Here is a 21,860-nt window from a genome sequence, read left to right on the forward strand (position 1 = left end):
ATCTTCATCAAGAGTTGTCAACAAAAGCAGATAGAAAAAATAAAACTAGCAAAAGTTTAAGACTATGAAACATCATCCATCTGTCACAGAGTAGCAATCATGATAGACCTGTACATGCCACTGGTTTCTTCAACATAGATTTTTTTTTCCCTCCTTACAGAAGACTGGGAATGAAAACAGAACCTTCACACTGAGCTACATATATGCAACCTTTTGTTTTTGAGACAGGGTGTCACAGGGTGGGTAAATTCAAACTTGTGATCCAATTGCCTCAACTTCCCAGAGTTCTGGGATTACAAATGTGTACCACTATGCCTGGCTTCAACAAGACTCAACTGAAACAAAATCACTCAATGAATAACAACAGAAACAAAAAACCACCTCTGGAAGCCCTATATGGTAGCCCACCATCCCAGCACCCACAAACCTGCAGCAGGAAGATTGTGAGTTCAAGGCCAGTCTAGGCTATGCAGTGAATTCAAAGCCAGCCTGTACTATACACCAAGACCATGTCTAAAACAATGGAGGGGGGAGGGGGGTGCGGCAGAGCATCCTAAAGTATAAAGTTCACAGAAGCTTCTTTTCAGAGGCGAGGGTACCTTATCACCATACCACTTCCACCCCACAGCATCAATTTCCCAGATATGAAATTTCTAAACTTCTGGGCTATTAGAGGAAAAAGCACTAAGGCAGACTAAAGGATTTTGAGATAAATGATTATAATAAAAATAAATTACAATAACAAATCACAACTGAGCCCCTTCTAGTCTCCCTCTCTAAATTATTCAACATACTTTGTTCAAGTCAGGCATGGTAGCACACCTCTGTAACTTCAGCACTGTGGAGGCTGAGTCAGGAGGATCACTGCAAGTCTGAGACCAGCCTGGGCTACTTACTGTGTTTAAGGCCAGCCTAAACTGTATAACAAGACCTGTCTCAAAGCACCAAAAACTAGACACAAACAAAAACAATCCTTAGTTCAAGCCAGGCATGGAGCCATACACCTGTTATCCAGATTTATCTGCAGCCTATATGTAAAACAGTAATGAGTATTTTACTTGCTATATATTTTTCCTTGTGGTGATGGGGATAGAACCCAGGCTTCACACATGCTAGCTCATCAGTGAGCTACCTAACCCCAGTGCACTGTACAGTTCCATTTTGTTTGCCTGTGCTACCTTTGACTAATGTTTTTGAGGTGGGGGAGGGTCTCACTGTGTAGTTCAGATGGGCCTTGAACTCCTGGTGATCCTGCTGCCTCAGCCTTCCTGGTGCTGTGGTTATAGTCATGTGCCACCATGACCCGCTATCTCTAATTCTTGAAAACGCACTGTATATAAGAAGCTCTGAATAGAGGGAAAAACCGAGCCATGAAACTGATCTCAAAATGTTAAAATCCAGTATAACTAGCTCTTTTATGTTTTTAAGAATTTTAGTAAACAAATCTATTGATGGGTCAGTCTGACTAAAACTACAGAATGCCTTGTAGGATGCACAACCTTTTAAAATATATATTGAGCCAGGTGTAGTGACTCACACCTGTAATTGTAGCACTTGGGAGGCTGAGGCAGGAGGATTGTTGTGAATTCAGCCTGGGATATGAAGTGAGCTCAAAACCAGTCTGAACTGCATAGCGAGACCCTGTCTCAAAAAGACTACAGATATAGATATAGATATAGATATAGATATAGATATAGATATATAGTATAAAATGTGCCGTGCCACAATTAAAATATCATGTCTGGGTTTGTGTTTGCCTAGCATTTGCAGGCCCTGGTTTCCATCCCCAGTACAACACTACACAAACACACACACATATTCTCTCTCTCTCTCTCTCTCTCTCTCTCAATAAATTTAAAAACATGTCCTTCGTCAGACCTAAAGGTGTGACACAACTGCTGAATAAATGAGGCAACAGATCAACTGGTAAGAGAATAAACATCTGCAGAGATATTTTTTAAGAAAATAAATTACTGTTACTAAACCGGGGAAAAGTTTTTGTTTCTTATTTCTCTTATTCACCCTTACTTCACAAGGATGCTGCATACACACATGACTCTAGTCTATGAGTTTCAGGTTGGGAGATGTCTTAGAGCATTTTAACGGTAAGAAAAACTAAAGCCCAAGCCGGTGTCGTGGTGCGCTCCTGTTATCCCAGCACCTGGGAGGACTGCTGCAAACTGGAGGCCTGTCTGGCTGATATAGTGAGGCACTGTCTCAAAAAACAAACAGTGGAATTAAATGTGCCCAGAGGGATGGGGCAAGGAGCAAGGAAGAAAACAAAATAAAAACTAAAGTCTAAACAAATTAAATATACATTAATTTAATTTAAGCAATTAGCATGCTTTCTTTTTTTTGCTTTTTTTCTTCTTTAACAGAAATGTACTTCAAAATGTTACCTATCTTTGAAAGAGCAGTCTAAAACCATTCTTTTGTTTGAGCATGAAAGCAAAACATTAAACAAAGACTAAGAATGGGAAGAGTTTTTAAAACTATGAAAACGAGGGGCTGGGGATTTAGCTCAGAGGCATAAGCACCTGCCTTGCAAGCAGGCAGTCATGAGTTTGATCCCCGGTACCGATAAAAAGGAAAAAAACAAACAAACAAAAAAAAATGTTACTGGTACATTTTAGATACACATAACATTCATGTAGGAAATTTGTACCTTACATGATACATCTTCCTTCTTTTTTCCATGCCACTCCCCTTCCCCTCCAACCCTCCTTCTATTTATTTATAAAACTTTTCTTTTCACTTTTTTCCCTCCCTTCTTTTCTTGTCCCTAGAAGATTCTACAAGGAAAAGCTTTAAATACTAAAAGTGATTCCAAATCCATAGCATATATCTAGAATTTAAGAAATTTAGTAAGCTGAGACAAGAGAATACAAATTTTAGGCTAACCTGAGCAATTTAGTGAGACCCTGTCTCAAAGAGTCAGCTGTGGTTATTTCTATAATCCCAGCATTCTGAGAGGCTGAGGCACAAGGATTGTAAATTCAAATCCACCCTAGGCAATTTCACAACAGTCCATCTCAAAACAAAAAGTTGGAATTGTAGCTCAGGGCACAGACCCTGGGTTTAACCTTCAACACTGCCAATTAATTAATTCCAGTATATAAAAAATACAAATACAACCAAATACAAAGAAACCAAGACTGGAGGGAAGGACTAATATAGTTAAAAACTAAAAGTAACCTTTTTCAGGGTATCCTTAATGAGGGCATACAGTAAAGCTCTATTATTCTGGTATTTTGGGTCCAAAGGAAGGACTCAAAAAGAGTTTAGCTAATCTTTAATCTGTCTATGTTCTTCAGTTAGTTTGTTGCTTCATTAGCAGTTTGGGGGGGGGGTTGTTTTTCTTTTTTGAGACTCTATGTAGTTCAGGCTGGCCTTGAACTTGTGGAGATCCCACTGCCTCAGCCTACCCAGTGCTGGGATTATAGGCATGCAACACCACACCCAGCATGTTGTATTTTTTGTTGTGTTTTGTTTTGTTTTAAAAGGAGACTCACTGTGTGGTTTAAGCTGGTTTCAACTATGTGTAGCCCACAGCTACTACATACAGACTATGTAGTATTATATATTAATATTCAAAATGCCTCTATAAAAGAAGTTTTAAAATTATAAACGAGATTTCAGTGTTTATTTTTAAAATCATAACATATATTTAATAGAATGACTTCTGTACTACCGTAAACAGACAACATTAACTCTCCTCCTGCTAAAGGAATTCCTGTTTTTAAAGACTTTTGCCAATTAGCTACTTGTAATGCATGAAAAGTTGTAGCCCATCAAAATAATCTCCCTGTAATATTAAAATATAAATTTAAATAAAAAATATTTATTACTTAAATTTTTATTGCAGTGAAAAAAAGATGGTCATCTTTTAAAAAAAGAAAAAGAAAAAATATAAAATAAACTTTAGGCCAGGTGTGGCAGCACATGTCTATAACTCCAGCACTCAGGAAGGTGGCTGAGGCAGGAAGATCACTGTGAGTTAGAGGTCAGCCTACACTACATAGTGTAGTTCAAAGATCATAGTAAGTTCAAGATCAGCATGAACCACACAGTGAGAACATGTCTCAAAAAATAAAAAATATTTCAAATTAATAAAGGATTTATCTCAGATTTAAAAAACACCCACTAGGTAAATATTATTCCTTCTACTTATGAATAGTTAAAAAGTATAACACTGACTGGGAGTGGTGGCACATGCCTGTAATCCCAGCACATTAGAGGCTGAGACAGGACAAAGTGAGTTCAAGGCCATCGTGAACTGCATAATGAAACCTTGCCTCAAAGACAAAAAGGAAAAAAAAAGTTTAATTTTATAGGAGTCATCAAGTATGTATTTTAAATTTTTATTCTATAATTATCTCTTTTAATGTGGTACAAGACTCATTAATATTGGGCTAGATCCTTTTGATACTTTCTTGTCCTTTTTTTGAGACAGGATTTTGTTATGCAGTACAGGGGCTGGCCTTGAACTCATTTTGTACCCTAGAATGATCTTGACCTTGCAGTGATTCTCCTGCCTCAGCCTCCCAAGTGCTGGTGATAATACTGCTACATGCTTTGTGTAGCAGTTTAGATTATACAGTCTGAGCTTAAAATTTCTTAAAATCTCTGAGCTTCAGTTCAATAATATATTAAAAATAAACCACCTTGAGTTAGTGTAAAGATTATACAAAACAGCATAATAACAGCATCTTTCATATAGCATTTGACATTTGAATAGAACTCAATAAATGAAGATTAGTATTAGTTTACCTAAGGGATATTAGTATGACCTATTTCTTTCCTGTCTCTTATTCACAGAATACAATCATCAGCCCTGATTTCTAGGTGTGAAAAAAGTCAGAGCACTATTTCTCAAAACGTAACCACCAGCCGCTTATCAAGTGATTTGATTATATAAATATTTCCCAAGTTAATCTCAGTTTCTACAGAAATCTCACACAGCATTTCTGCTCTTGCAGGGAGGGCTATGCTGTTTTGTTAACTTCTATGGGTAACACTTAATTTGATGCTGTGAGTCTTGGCAAAGGTATTTTTATTTCATTTCTGTTATACTTTTGTTAAACATTTATCTGTACTGTTTTTGCTGTTACATCATTTATTTAGGATGAATGGCTCAAGAACAGTTCAAAGGCCTGCAGCTCGGAACTGCTGAAGCAGCACTTGCAGCACTCAGGAGGCTCACGCAGCGCTGCCATGAGTTTGAGGCCAGCCTGGGTTATATAGTGACTTAAAGGCCACCTGAGCTGCACAGAAAAACTGTCTCAAAAAGCAAAACAAACATACAAAAACTTCCTTTATATTAGAAACAGTTTATATTAATATTAGTCCTCAGGTAATTATTAATTGCATTTATTGGTAGACTACACTTCTGTAAGTTTCATTTCATAAAGTAAAATGAAAATCACAAAACATGATACTAAAATGGGCCTTGTATCCAATGGGGTTTAGAATCTCTAGTGGTGTTTAATGGTGTTGTGGTTTACATCTTGATGACTCCCTAAAGCCTCATGCAGTCTCGGGGTGCAGTCTTGTAGGAGGCCACTGAATCTAGTTTGTGACTGATTCATGGTCCAATGCTAGGATTAAGGGTGTGAGTGTTACACTCACCCTAGGGCAGGCAGCCTGCACACAATATAAGGGACAGAAAGAGGTTTGTCTCTTTCTTCTTGCTTTTGCTGTCCTCTGCCACCATGAATTGTTGCCCCTCTGCCACGTGTCACTCTGCCTTTGACCCAAGCAATTATGAACTGAAACTTCTGTAAGCTAAATAAACCTTTGCCTTTTTTTTTTTTTTTTTTTTTTTTGGTCTTTTTCCTTTTTATCGGTACCGGGGATCAAACTCACGACTGCCTGCTTGCAAGGCTGGCGCTTATGCTGCTGAGCTAAATCCCCAGCCCCTAAACCTTTGCCTCTTTAACTCTAGGTGTCAGGTATTTTTCCTGAGTAATGAGAAAAGAAACCAAGTACCCCCTCAAAGCCTTGCCTGCTCAGAGGTGGGGCTTTTGGAGAAGTGACTGGAATGTGGAGGAGATACTCATCAGTGGAATAGGCCACAGATGAGTTTATAACTAAATGTGACTTGGAGGTGAAGCCAGGTCAGAAGTGGCAGGTCCCCGGGAGCACAGCCTGAAAGGGTTTAACTCCCTCTTACCTCCCCTGATCTCTCTATTTCCTTAAATCACCAGCTCTTCCTCCTCTGCCATCGCCCAGCCCCAGGAGTCAGCCACCTAGGGGCTAAAACCATTTATAACTGTGAGCCAAACAAACCTTTCCTCTTAGAGTTGCATGTGTCCAGTATTCTATCTCAGAGAAGAAAAAAGTAACTAAGACAAGTGTTATTTTTTTTGGGGGGGGGGGTCCTTTTTCGTTTTTATCGGTATCAGGGATCGAACTCACAACTGCCTGCTTGCAGGGCAGGCGCTTAGGCCGCTGAGCTAAACCCCCAGCCCCCAGACAAGTGTTATTTTGTCAAACTTTCTTGACAAGCACCTTCTAGAAAGGTTGTAGCAATTTATATTCTAACTCTAGGACTTACTAAGAGGGCTATATTAGAATTTCCTAATCTTAGTCAATTATCTAACTTTTGAGCTAATGCACATTACTCTGCTGCTTATAAAATTAAAGTTTTTATTTATTGCCTGTATAGTGTCAGTGTTTTTTCCCTTCCTTCCTCCCTCCTTTCCTTCCTTTCATCTTCCTTACAGGGCTTAGGGTTGAACCATTGAACTACAACCCTATCCCAGAAGTTTTTTACTTCTAAATAGTAATGTGTCTTTCTCTGTTGAGGACTTTTATATGTAAGGAATTAGTCTTCTCCAAAATCACTTGGTCAAGGTAATCCCAAAGGCCTGAGTTAATCCAGTCTATGGATACCAAACCAATTTGTCTAAAATTAGATTCCCCTAGATGGTTTTCATTCAACATTCCATCTTTGGGGGCTACCACCAATGGAACTCAAAACTCTGTGCTTGCCAGGCAGATGTTGTGCCACTGAGCCCTATCTCCCAGCCCCTAGATTCCATCTTGAAGGTCACCCAGAGCAACAGTCTCTGCTTTGCGAGAGGTCTGGAAATCCGATAAATCTTAAACAGGAAGCTCAGATAGCAAGGAGCTCTATAAAATAGGCTTTTATTCCACATCCTTTTTTTCTTTCACTGATAATCACTGAATGAGTAATAGTCTTGAACCCCATACAAATCTACTTAAGCAAAAGACACCAGAGAATGTCACTCCTGTCTTCCCAATGACTTTTTTTAAAAGTTATGTCATAAGACTTAATGATTCTAAAATACACAGGCTCTGAAATATTCCATTTTAAATTAGTCTTGCCACAGGCCAGGGATTTTAGCTTAGTAACATAAATGCCTGCCTGGCAAGTGCGAGGTCAAGAGTTTGATCCCTGGAACCAAAAAAAAAAAAAAAATAGTCTTGCTTCAAATATTTTTACTAATAATGCTAACAAATCTTTTCAGAGTTCTACTTTTCAGTCAGCCTTTTTTTCTAAGTGTTCTTTCATGCTTATCACAAAACATGAACAATTATTACAAGTGAACACATATTTCCAAGAAAGGCATGTCCTGCCTGGCATGGTAGGAAACACCTGTAACCCCAACACTCCCAGCACTTGTGAGGCTGAGACAGGAGGATTACCAACAGTTCAAAACCAGCCTCAATTATACAGCAAAACCCTGCTTGAAAAAACAAAAGCAAAAACAAAGGAAAAAAGGAGGAGGGGGGACTAAATAAATAAATAATAACAGAGCTCTGGGGTACTACTGGACAACATGAGGACAGATAAAAACTAATATACTGTATGTTTTATGAAAGTAAAAGAAAGTATCTTGCAAAATTTTCACCATGAAGAAATGACAAATTTTCAGGAGATAAATATGCTAACATGTCTGAAACATTGTATATGCATCAAGAGCTTACGGAACTCCATTAATATGCACATTTTATATTTTTTGTGTATTGGTTAAAGAAAAAAATTTACAAATTACTAAGTAAGACAAAGACTTCCTACTAATATCTAAGTACATAAATGGCCTTCTCTAGGCTTTGAAAATATAACTGAAAGAATTCTCCTTATTTTATACATTTTGGTCTAAAAACTTAAATGTTTAAAATAATGTATAAACATATAAATTTTCAACATGTGACTGTATAGTTCAATGAATCACTGTAAAGCAAAGACTACCTGCTGCAAACTAAAGGAACAGAACACTACCAGTGCCTCAGACACTCCCTGATTTCTCTTCCAGACAGCCACAGCCCCTCAACTGCCCATCACCAGCCTGACTTTTATCATAAATCCTTTCTTTCTTTTTCCTTTCTTTCTTTTCAACTACTTAGGTAACAATATGGGACTGAAGCAAATATCCAAGTAATTCTGGTTCACTGGACACACTTTTGTACCAGATACATATTTAAGACAAAGGTCTCATTGTCTTGAATGCTTCTGTTTCTTAATCCAGTGGCAACAGGCCCAATAGACTCTGAGGTTATATTATTTAAATTTCAATAAATCTTCTTCCCAATTATCTGTGTTCTTTTATAAGTGGTATCATGGCAATCAGGAACGACTGTGTGTAGCACAGGGCACCCACATGTAAGTGCTGTGACAGTGAGTCATAAGGCAAACTACACAAGTGTATGGGGTGGTGGTGAGTAACCAACAGCCCTCACATCGAGGAACTGAACTAGTGCCAAAAAGCCATCTGGATAACAAACAGTAACATGAGAAGAATTTTAAATAGCTTACAGCTGTAGAAAAAGCACTACTCCCGGCTCTGAACCTGCCAGTTATTTCTGTCTGTTGTCACTGTGAAAGTAAGTTATAAAACATCAAAACTAAAAGAGCATCCTGGAAAGCCTGGCATTTCTCCCAAGCCATTTTAAGATTACTTCTCTGCACATTGATTTAAGATTGGTCTGTGGAACTATTTTATTGTTTGCATGTCTGTTTTAAATATTTTCCTTGGAGAGCAACATTCCTGCTCGGCTATCCAGCCATGAATGACAAATTGCTTCTATGAGTAGCTTGCTACTAACATGGGGAGGGGCCACAACACAGCCTTGGAAAATTGAAGAGATTTCTCAGTGGTGCCTTGTCTTTTTTCACTGTCTATTCTACCTAGAGGACAAACCCAGGAAGCCAGAAGAGTCAAGCTGATAGCATCACCTTAGTGCTATGCCCTGACAGATGAAGGAGAGAAAAACTGCAGAGGAACAAAGAGAAAAAGTGACTGGTCTTCAAGTTGATGAATATTTACTAAGTACTCATTCTGCTTAATACGTACCACACGCAGGTTGGGGGCATTTCAAAAATAAAACGCCAAGCAGTTTGCTCCTCCAGCCTAACCCGCGTGCTTAGGTCTGCTGAGAGAGATGAAAAGGAGACATGCTCATGTGTTGCATGCGGGTGTTGCTCTCTTAGGACTGCTGAGGAGAACGAGACATGAAGACGATGAAGGTTTAATGACAGACTGCAGTGTTTTCCACCTTTGCCTCCCAGAGTCTCAACTACAAAAATGATGGAACACTGACAAAGAGAGCTATTCAATGAACACCTGCTTCAATTTCATGAGGCAGGATGGCAGTCAGATTATTTTACTGCAATGCTTTGGGTGTAGTTTGTACCCCAAAAGTTCACGAGTTGTGGAAATTTGGTCCCCAGTGAGCCAAGGTTGAGGATGTATTAAGGACTAAACCCAAGGCTTTCACACTGAGCTAGAGCACACTTTGTACTTTTTTATTCTTAGACAGGGTCTCATTAAATCAGTTGTGCGGACTAGGCTCAAACTTGCAATCTTTTTGCCTCAGCCTCCCAGAGGTGCTGGGATTACAGATGTGTGTCAAGATCTGAAATCTTTATGTTTACATTCTAAATAGAGCTTCTGAACAATATCTTGTGTTTTAACTTAGTGCAATGCCCTACACTTATGTAACAAAATCATAACTTTTGTTCCAAAGATCTCAAATGTGACCCCTTTCAAAAAGAGTAACTACGGGGGATAGTGCCGCAGGCCTGTAATCTCAGCAGCACTCAGGAGGCTGCGACAGGCGGATTCATGAGTTCAAGGCCAGCCTGAGCTACACAGTGAGTTCAAGGCCAGCATGAACTATATACTAAGACCCTGTCTCCAAAAAAGAATTTTTTTTCTTTTTTCTCTTCTTAGCATACCGCTGTTCAAACATTGCTTTATTAAGGAGGCTTCCATTTGATTTACTCATACCACCCACAATGCTGACTTTCACAAATGAATTACTAAAAAGGCAAATAAAATGCAAAATGGCATTAGTATCTACTTCCTACCACTACTATAACAGTGTATAATATATAGAAGATTTTAAAAGACTTTTCATGATTTGATATGGCCATTAAGATGAACCTACACTTTCTGGTTTTTGTTTTGTTTTGTTTTGTTTTTTGAGAGCCACTGTTAAAGGTTCTCTTCACTTTACTTTTCAGCTTTAAAACTGACACCACAGCTGGGCATGGTGGCATATGCCTGTAATCTCAGCACTTTGGAGGGTGAGGCAGAAGGACTGCCACAAGTTCAAACCAGTGTGCTTTAAGTAGTGAGTTCAAGACTAGATTAAATTACATAGTGAGACCCTCTCTCAAAGAAAAGAAAAGAACAATGACTTGTAGAAACACAGTAAAGTGTTCTGCTGTCATGACCTGTGATGACTTCAAAACACACCCCAAAAGCTCACCCACATTCCTCCAAATGTGGTTAAGGGGCATGTTCCCCTTCTAGGAGGCTGTGCTCTATCATTGCTTGACCAATTGAATATAGCAGAAAGAATGATCTACCAATTCCCAGGCCAAGGGCCAAGGAGCAATAGCTTCCAGGTGCTGTCTCTTAAGATCTTTGCTTATGATGATGCTCACTCTGAGGAGACTGCCATTTAAGAGAAGGAGCTCAGTATACATGGGAAGTTCATGAGGGTATGCTGATCAACCCCAGTGGCTGCTAGCACTAATCACCAGCCTTCCGAGTAAGGCAGACTTCAACAGCTCCATCTATCAGACTGACTTTCTCCATCTAAACCCTAATGTCATGGGCCAAAGACAAGTTGACCCGGCTGATCTCTGAGTCAAAAGTATAATAAAATGAAGGCCTTTTTCCACTAAGTTTTGGGGTGTTTTGTTATACTACTGATTTCTTTGAGTTGATTTCAAAGATTTGTGCTGTTATTGGTCGGACAACTGAATGTAGATGTCTTGTGCTCTGGGTGAATGATTTGGGGATGACAAGGCACAGTGTATGGACCACTGTTGCCCCTGACTGACATGCTTTGAAATTTTGCTGTAGTTTTTCTTCTTTTTCTCCATGAAATAAAATGGATTTGGGGGGGGGGGATCAACTACAATTTATACTAAACTAAACTAAATAAAATCACAGCTTTCTGGCAATTTTTTTTGAGGTGTGTGTGTGTGTAAGTGTACAGTGAGTGTGCCCAGGTTGTTTGAGCCTTATACATGTTAAGCAACAGCTTTACCACTGAGCTACAAATCAACCCCTTTTAATTCAGTTTGAGACAGTGTTTCCCTAAGCTGCTCAGCCTGGCCTCTGATTTGAGTCTCCCATGCCTCACTTTCCAAATAGCTGGGATTACAGACATATGCCACGCTGCCACAGTACTTGGCAAAAGCATTCTTTTTAAGGCCCACATCTTTTAAATTTCTGTAAGAATTGCTCAGTAAAACAACTGTGAGACAATTTTGTTTACTAGTTCTAACCTGTAGCACAGACTAAGGGTCTGTATTTTAAAACTTTTAGAAAACAGTCTATGATAAAAATCCTTTTAAAGAAATAATGTATCAGCCGGGCGTGGTGGCTCACGCCTATAATCCCAGCACTCAGGAGTTCAAGGCCAGCCTAAAATACAAAGTGAGTCAAGACCAGCCTGAACCATATAGTTTAATCCTACCTCAAAAACAAAAACAAAAAAAAAAAGGAAGGAAGGACAGATGGGAAGGAAGGGCAGGAAAGGAAGGAAGAAAAGGAAGGAAGGAAGAAAGAAAATATACTTAAAGCATTCCAGTATTCAAAGTCACAAATCACTGCAAATCCAACAGGGAGAAATTGAAATCCTTGGATGCTGCTGATGGCAATGTAAAATGGTACAGCTATTAGGGAGAACAGTGTAATTGTTCTTCAAAACATGAAACACAGAGGATATGCACATCTCAGTAATAGAGTGGTTGCCTAGCATGCAAGGTCCTAGGTTTAATTCTCAGCACGCAAAAATAAAGTTAAAAGTTAAAAATAAATAAACTCAGATTACTCTTATGATCCAGCAATTATACTTTCTGGTATAACCCAAGGAATTAAAAGTAAGCATATAACCATGTACTTGTAAATCTATGTTCAAAGAGCACTGTTCACAATGTTCAAAAAGCAGGAACAATATAAATCAAGACATAAACAGAATGCTGGGCCTGAACTGTATACCTTCCACATAGCTGAGAAGCCTCACAAGTTCAAGCCCAGGCTGGGCAACTTAAGGAAACTCTGTCTCAAGCTATCACACAAAAGAGAACTGAAAGGCGTGGCTTATTGCAAAACCCTATCAATCCCCAGTACCCCGCTACACACACAAACACACATAACAGAAGTAAACATATAAACAAAACATTGTACATAGATAAAATTATTTAGCCTTTTTTTTTTTTTTTTTTTTTTTGAGACAGAGACTTGGAGTGGGGGAGGTGGCCAGAGTGACTAAGTCAGACTGGCTGAGTTTGTATGCTGTCCCTACTAGTTTATATGCTTGGACCCTGACCTGCTTTCTTCATATAGGATACTTTAGTTGTCTTATATCTGAGACAAAGTCTCAGTATACACTTCAGGATGGTCTTGAATTCACACAGTATATAGCCAACACTGGCCTCAAATTAGCAGCAATCCTACTGCCTTCATCTCCCATGCTGGGATTACAGGCATATGCCACCACACCTGCCTATGTTCAGTCTTAAAAAGAATGAAATTCTAATACGTGCTACAATATAAACAAAACCTGAAAAATAACACAAGAGAAAAACACTGGAAAAAAAAAACAAATATTGTATGATTCCACTTTACAGGGTTCCTATAAGTAGCCAAAATTCACAGACAGAGATTAATGGTTACCAGAAAATATAGAGAAGAGGCAATGAGAAGTATATTTTGGGGTTTTTTGGTTTGCTTTTGGTTTTTGAAATAAGCTATGCAGTTCAGGCTGGCCTTGAACTCAAATGTGATCCTCATGCTTCAGCCTCCCCAGTGATAGGATTGCTTATAGGCATGCACCACCATGTCAGGCTCATGAAAAGTGTTTTGCTTTGTTTTGGTGTTCAGAACTGAACACAGGGCCTTACTCATGCAAAGCAATCACTGGATTAACAATGTCTTTTTTTTGAGACCGAGTCTTGCTATGTAGTTCACTTTGTAGGCTGGACTCAAACTTGCAACAATCCTCCTACCTCAGCCTCCTGAGTACTAGGATTACAGGCATGCATTACCACATCCTCATAAAATATTATTTAAAATAGGATATGTTTCAGTTTGGGATGATAAAAGAAATAGATGGTGGCGATGACTGCACACCTCTGTGACTATACCTAAGACCACTGAACTATACAATCACAACTATTTAAGATAACCAGAATGGTGGCATACACCTGTAATCTCAGCACTCTTGGAGCCTAAGAAAGATCAGAAGTTCAAACCTAGTCCAGTCAATTTAAGTGTCTTGGTGAGATCCTGTCTCAAAAAAGAAAAGAAAGCCATGTATGGTCACACACACCTGTAATCTCAGCACCTGGGAGGCTGAGGCAAGAGGATCACTGCAAGAATGAGTCCAGGAGCTGGGGATTTAGCTCAGTGGCGTGAGCACCTGCAAGCGTGTGGTTGTGAGTTTGATCCCTGGTACCGATTAAAAAAAAAAAAGAATAAATCCAGCCTGGGTTACATAGTGATTCAAGACCAGCCTTAACTTTTGAGACAGAAAGACCTTATCTCAAAAAAGTTTTTTAAAAATAAAAAACACAAAAAGGCGGGGCTGGGGATTTAGCTCAGCAGCATAAGCACCTGCCTTGCAAGCAGGTGGTCGTGAGTTCAATCTCTGGTACCAATAAAAAGGAAAAAGACAAAAAAAAAAAAAAAAAAAAAAAACCCAAAAGGCTGGAGATGCAGCTCAGTGTAAGAGGCTTGGGTTCAATCTCCAGTAATGCAATAAATAAACACTGATTTATATTATGTACATTCTTCTATAATTTAAAAAAACAAATATTTAAAATCCAAATAAACTGGTTTGTCTGCAATAAAGGCCTTCTGTGTTCAACTCAACTTTACTCTTTCTATGTCAGTGTAGTATTCAAAAATACTTGCAGGCCTGAAGTCTGGCTTACAACTTGGCTTGAGCCTCTAGCGCTTTCACTATGTTGCTGTCTTTCACTATGGTGATGTCGGCTTTTACTGCCTCCTCTCTCGCTTATTGTAGTCCAGCTACACCAGTCCTCTTGTGATAGAACACTTCAGCCTCAAAATCTGCATTTTAGTTCCTTCAGCCTAAAATGCTCTCACCATGCTATCCAAAAGCCAATATGGCTTGCTCTACTACTTTAGAGCTGTCAGATCTATGCTACCTGTCAGAGAGGGCTTCACTAGCTGTACTTTAGAAGGCAGTAAGCCCACATCTCCTCCATGAATGTCCACCTTTCCCCAATGTAATTTTCTTAACAGTACTCATCACCATACAATGTGTTATTTATTGTCTACTCTTATTATAATATCAACTCCATGAGAAAAAGACCATTTTTGTTCACTGTTATAAGGCCAGGAGCTAGCACACTTCTTAGTATATTAGTAGACATTCAATATATATTGAGCCAATCCAACCCCCTCATCAACCTTGAATCCTAGTTACTTCAACTACCAATGTCGGGCTAGGGATTTAGCTCAGCAGCATAAGCACCTGCCTCGAAAGCAGGCAGTTGTGAGTTCCATCCCTGGTACCGGTGAAAAAATGAAAAAGCCAAAAAAAAAAAAAAAATACCAATGTCAAATTTCTCATTTCCACCTTAAAGGTTTATGCTAGCTACAGAGTCACTCTGCCTGCTATGTCACACTAGTTGGTCTTGAACTGAGCCTTTACTGGTACTTAGAAATCCTTCTATCCTGTATTATACTGTTTCTTTACCTTCATCTTTGGGCTACTCAATTACAACAGCCTCTTAATTTCCTGCTTCTGCTTCCTCTCAGCACTTGCAATCTCTCTTCAATAAAGCAGTGAGAAGAATGTGTGTGTGTGTGTGTGTGTGTGTGTACCGGGAATCAAACTCAGGATCTCACGCTTGGCAGGCCAGTGCTGTGCCACTGAACTATATCCCCAGCCCAGCCAGAGGAAACTTTTAACATGTTAATCAATTTAGACAAGGTGACCTGTGCCTGTAATCTCAGCACTGGGGAGGCTATGGCAGGAGGAACACAAATTCAAGCCCAGCTCAGGCAACTTAGGAAGATTCTGTCTCAAAAAGGGGGCTATGGTTGTAGGTTAATTATAGAACACCCTAGAATTTAATTTCTAGAACTGAAAATGAATATTATATCACATTGTGATACTTTTATTCTTAAAACTTCCTGTCACAGCTTATATCTAACCTCATGCACTAATATAGGGGGCTTTTCAGAGGCGGCTGGATCTAGGGTATGTGACTATGGATTACGAGCGTGTGACAACTGAATTAGTCCTCATTGATTTAGCATAGTTCTGAGTGTGGATAATGGGAAGGCCCACCCTTAGCGTGGGTGGCACCATCAGTAGCCATGTAACCTAGATGAGATAAAAGGGAAAAGAAGCCTCACTGTTTTGTTGCTTTCTGCCTGTCACCCCATGGACTTCCTCCCCAAGCCGTACCAACCTCAAACTGTGAACCACAATAGACTTTTCCTCCTTTAACTTGTGAGTATCAGGTTTTGTGTCTCAGCAATGAAAAAGGAACTTAATACACTTCCCAAGGTGTAGTAAGGCTATTTCTTTGAGGCTAAATTTCTTACAATGGCTACAGGGACTTCACCTTGCTTATCTCTTCAGCCTTATCATACTATGGTCCTTACCACCCAGTTGAGAATATTCTGGAATGTCTACCTTGCCTCAAACATCTCCAGTTCATTTCTACCTTGAGTTTTTTCTTAGCTTGATTTTCAGTGGCTAGATTATCTTTTACATCTTACTTTAACGCCACCTCCTGATACAAGCAGTCATGCCCTACCAACTATTCTGGAGTGTGGAAAAGTTTTTTTGTTACTGGGGATCAAACTCATGACCTAGCACTTGTGAGCCAGGCACTCACACCACTGAGCTAAATCCCCAGCCCCCAACTATTCTATGTATTTCTTCTTCATATCAATTACACGTTGCCATTTTCTTTGTTCATTTCAATAATTAGCTCCATGAGAACACTGATTCTATATACTAAGAATACCTGGCACAATACAGATGTTTGATATTTATTGGGCTTAGTAATTAGCCTACGATGTTTTTACCAAATGTCTTCTTGCCAGGAATGTAGCTCAGTGGCACAGCGCCTGCTGAGTAAGCGTAAAGTCCTAAGTTCAATTCCCAGCACCAGGAAAAAAAAAACATACCAAATGGTTTTCTTCTCACTTGACCCCAATCCACAATTTAATTAATTATATGTGATATATTATCTTAGTCTCTAACTTATTTACAAGGCAAAATAAAGAGGCCACACTGTAACTCAGCAGAATAGCACTTTCCCAATAGGTGCAAAGCCCTGGGTTAGATCTCCAGTGCCTCCAAAAATAGAAAAATAAGATATTCTACAGTTTTCTTCCTCTTTCCCTAAAATTTTCCACCATTTACCCTCTCCTTCAATTTGATTTCTCAGAAAATTTGCTATTCATTTGTAAGCGTTAAGTCCTTTAATCATATCTTGATTTCAAACTTCTCTCTCAGTGTAAGATATTAATCACTTTTTAAAATATTTAAACTACTTTAATGGGTCATTCCTTTTTGTCTAAAAACTGTGGTGGCAGGTATGATGACATACACCTCTAATGCCAGTATTTGGGGGTGAGACAGGAGGTTCACTGCTAATTTGAATCCAGTCTAAACTACATAATGAGATACCGTCTCAAAAATATTCAGACTTTATCACCTCCTCTTCACCCTTCACTACAAGATATTCACCAATAAATATCCTCTTGGAATGGCCCTGTGGAGCCATTAGTGACTTCCTAACTACCAAACCCAAGGTTCTTCAGTTTCCAATAAACCTCTCTAAAAAGACTTCAATACTACTCACCATTAGTAACTTTTCTTTATTAAGCTTTTTTAATTCTATGTCAAATAACCTTAAACATAAAACTACCTTAAAACAAGGATTACAATTCCCCACTTCCACTACCCACCTCAGAGGTTAACTAAATATTTAGAATCTAACCAACACTTATATTTACCTTCTATATTAACTTCTGAAAAAATATTAAAAATTAAAAATATAAAATTGAATACTTACCTCAAAATGATAGCTCCCATTTCAGTCTTTTAGAAGCAAATGATCTTACTAATTTTTTAAAAGTGAGGTCTTCATGGAAGACTTTTTCAGATTAGAAGACACACTACAAAGAAAATTAAAGATAAAAAAATTAATCTCAGTGGCAAAATTAAAACTTAATTACGTGGTATTTATAACTTTCTACATATTAGAATAGATTGAAAATTTAATGAGGTTAAAGATCTTTCAGTATGTTTATTCCAGAGCATAACACTGGGTTCCACAAACATATCCTTTACTTTTCTATTGTAAATTTTTACTTTAGTGTGATAGTAGCCAGTTTTGTGCCTCAGTACCTTTGCCTGAGAGATACAGGAAACAATTTTTGTATTTACCCATTCAGTATTATGAAAGACAAGGTGTGTAAACTTGTACAAAAGTGTCAAACCAGGACTTACACCCACGTGATGCTCTAACAAGTCTTGGGTATGTTTACTTGAGCTTCACAGAGCACCACATTTACATACACCCACACCACTCCAGGATTATTTTTTTTAAGTTTTCTTTTGATTTTTTCAAGTAGCCCAATTCAGTACAATGGCACATGAAAAACCAGACTTGCAAGTTTTGGAGGAGGTTGAAAGTGAATCATCAGATTACTCATGCATGGATAACGCAGATGACCCATTTGTAGTAAAATACATGTTTTTGTAACAGAAGAATGGTGTGATGGATTGTGGGGGGAGGTCGCGGTGGTCCTGGAAGCAGTAAAAAATATTGGACAGAATGCCAGCATTGCCATTTAATGTTGGAAATTATAACACACAAAATGCTACAACATGGTATGCAATACACAAAGGCTGAAATGCATGTGAAATGTTCTATATATAGCAATAGCCATATTTAAAACTGTATTTATTATGATACTTCACTAGTAAACTGAAAATACTCAGAGGTCTGCTGTACTTAGCAGGGATTTCTCATGGTAATCACAGTAATATAAAAGACTTATAGAAACGCAATGGGTCAAAATAAGGCATAAAAATCTATGCCTTCAGAACACAAAGATTTCTACTTTCAATTTAGAAATTAATCCTGGAACTCAGCCATCAAGTCCTTATTTGTATAGTAATAAACCAAATGATGTTGTGAACAGATTTGTTGCTCCCATCTCCCATACTAATCAGAATGTGGCATTTGACAGTTGGTTTACCAGTTTTCAACTGATGCTGCATTTGCTAACAGGGCACAAGTTGACCAGCACAAGAACTGTACGTAGGAACAAAGCAGAAATTCCAAATGAAACACTGCCATTTCAAAACAGAGAATTGTATAGCACACCTTTGGACTGCAGAAAGATTTACACTAGCCTCATATACAGCAAAGAAAAACAAACCATTGCACCATGATGGAAATGCTGATAGGGAAACCTTGACAAACAGAAGCACGAGATGGAAACTTTCTACAAGGAAACCAAAGGCAGAGTAGATGTTGTTAAGTTATGCAGCAACTATGATGTCACTTGAAACACAAAGCATTGGCCAATGGTTGCATTTTACTTGATTCTAAACATGTGTGGCATAGAGCCAGGCATGGTGGCGTATGCTGTAATGCCAGCACTCATGAAGCTGTGGTAAGTGGATCATTACAAGTTCTACACCTGCCTGGGCTACAAAGTGAGCTCAGGGCCAGCCTGAACTGCACAGCAAGACCCTGTCTCAAAAATATACCCCCCCCGCTGGGTGTGGTGGCTCACATCTGTAATCCCAGCACTAGGGAGGCTGAGGCAGGAGGATTGTTGCGAGTTCGAGACCAGCCTGGGCTAAAAAGTGAGTTCAAGGCCAGCCTGAACTGCATAGAGACCCTGTCTCAAAAAGACCAAAAAAAAAAAAAAAAATATATATATATATATATATATATATATATATATACCCCTCAAAATGTGTGGCATAGTTTGATTGTTTATAAAAAAAATATATATATATATATATCACAGAGAAATTTTCTTGGTGCACTGGGACTAGAAATTGTAAGAGATCATTTATAGGAAGAAAAACAAAATGTTTCCTGCCCATGAAACTACACAAAAAAAATTCGACCACATTGGTGAGCTCACAGGGGAATAAGTACGTGTAGCACCCCCAAGACCTACTACATCAGGAAAACAAAAAAGACTATCAACTGTGCCCTATAAGAAAGGACAGGAAAACAAAACATAGATGCTATCACTGTAAGTGCTACTTGTGTATAGAATATGCAATTTATATGTGTGAAGACTTCCCTGGATGTGAGGATTGAAGCAAAGATGATTTTTGTTACAGAGTTCTGTCAGTGTTTTCATTGTAGATCACGTAATTTTTATTTCTGATGTTATCTCTTAGCTTTTGTAAGTAAACAGCTGATGTGAAGATGATGTCTGTTCTAAGCACTCATTACACATCTGATATTTTACTTTATTAATATTCTCCTACTAAGTGTACATTGTACAACATAGTAGGAAACTCCTGACAAAACAGAACTGACAAGAATGGCCTACACATAAGAAAGAAAGCTAAGTTTATGTGCTGTAGGTATAAGCAAGACATGGGCATGGAACATGCAGTTGTCATATGTGAAAACTGCCTGGGATGTAACAGTTGAAGCAAAGATTATTTCTGTGGTAGACTTTTGTGTTTATATTGTAGCTTACACAGGTTTTTATATCTGATGTTATCTCAGGTTTGTATGCAAGTACATAGCTGATATTAAAATGATGTCTATTCTGTGCACTCATTACACATTTGATGTTTTATTTTATTGACATTTTATTTTCTTGTTTAGGTGTGATAATTGAAGTAAAGATATTTGTGAAGTGCTACTGGTATTTTCATTGTAGTTCATATAGGAATTTATTTCTGATGTTATCTTTTAGGTTTTGAAGCAAATACACAGCTGATATGAAAATGATGTTTATTCTAAATGCACAATACATACTAAGGATTTTGCCAGGCATGGTAACACATGCCTATAATCCCAGCACGTGGGAGGCTGAGACAGGAGGATCACCACAAGTTCAAAGCCAGCCTGAATTACATAGCGAAATCCTGTCTCAAGCAAACAAATCAAAGCAAAACAAGACACAGGAATTTATTTTTGTGGTTCTTTTTTAGACTTTGTACACGAAAAATCAGTCGATGTTGAAAATTTTGTTTTTAATAAACAGTGAATATTTTAAATGTAATATCTAATTTTTTTATTTTTTTTCCTGCTAAGAATTCATTGTTCAATATAATAAAACTCATAAAATTAAAATAAGAATATTCTAAACAATAAATGTGGGTTTGACACACTTGTGGTTATTGCCTTTTATGACAAAAAATGTGTTATGTTAATTATCTATATTCCTCTGCTCTCAGCTTTTGGCCATTTTCCATGGCATTACATTTTTTACAAGTAGACTATATATTTATAATCAAATCTGACTACATTATTTGCATAACTTGCAGGGTCCCAGTGCAAAATAAAAATGTGACGACCAGGGATTTAGCTCAGTGGTGTAAGTGTCTGACTGGCAAGTGCAAGGTCATGAGCTCAATCCCCGGTACCAAAAAAAAAAAAAAAAAAACAGTGAGGACTTTTTACCACCATGGGGAAAAGAGGTGGTATATCTTCTGCTGGCTCCACACTCTTTATGTTTCATAAGTTATCAATCAAACTGAATCATCTGAATGAATTTCAGAACTGAGGATACAGTACAGCTGGGTTATAGAGCACTCTTCTATAATTTGAGAGCCCCTGAGTTCCATCTCTAATAACTACGTAAATGAATAAATACTCTCTATTAAGCCCAACTGGCTAATTTCAAATGTAAATATTTTTCACCACAGAAAAATTTTAGGGGCTGGGGATGCAGCTCAGTGGTAGAGCACTACTAGTCTACTATGCATGAGTCCCTGGAGTCAATCCTCAGCACTGCAAAATATAGACAATAATAAATAGTAACACAGAGCCACTAGCTCAAAAGTTAAGAATTTCAAGATAGAGACATAGCTTAGTATTTGGGCTTTGTTATAGTTTATATCTACATATTCCCCATAAAGACTCATGTGGTTGAACCAGTCAGTGGCTCCCGAGATCCAGCTATGGTAGAACTTAGACATCTGAACAAGAAAGCAATTCACCAGCCCTCGTGGTAAGTGCTCCGCCACAAGCCAGGAGAACCAGTCAGCAGCTCCTGTACCCTGCCACCCTGTTTACAACTCGGGGCAGAGGTCTGAGCATCTCTTGAGAAGATGACTGTATGCAATACAGCAAATAGCGAGGATTTCCTTCTATCTTCTCTTTGAAG

General features: G+C 38.4%; 1 protein-coding gene across 3 annotated transcripts in view; it reads right to left on the reverse strand.

Annotated features, from left to right (window-relative positions):
* The window catches only part of Pik3cb (phosphatidylinositol-4,5-bisphosphate 3-kinase catalytic subunit beta), a 149,219-nt gene that overhangs the window by 91,417 nt on the left and 35,942 nt on the right, over nt 1–21,860 (reverse strand). For all 3 annotated transcript variants that reach the window (XM_063249082.1, XM_063249080.1, XM_063249081.1), the window contains exon 2: nt 17,555–17,657. The gene's annotated coding sequence lies outside the window, so the exon portion shown is untranslated. The remainder of the gene's footprint in view (nt 1–17,554; nt 17,658–21,860) is intronic.

This window comes from Cavia porcellus, unplaced genomic scaffold, assembly GCF_034190915.1.
Source record: "Cavia porcellus strain 051 isolate PalLab524CR breed Dunkin Hartley unplaced genomic scaffold, mCavPor4.1 scaffold_5, whole genome shotgun sequence".
NCBI classification, from domain to species: Eukaryota; Metazoa; Chordata; class Mammalia; order Rodentia; family Caviidae; genus Cavia; species Cavia porcellus.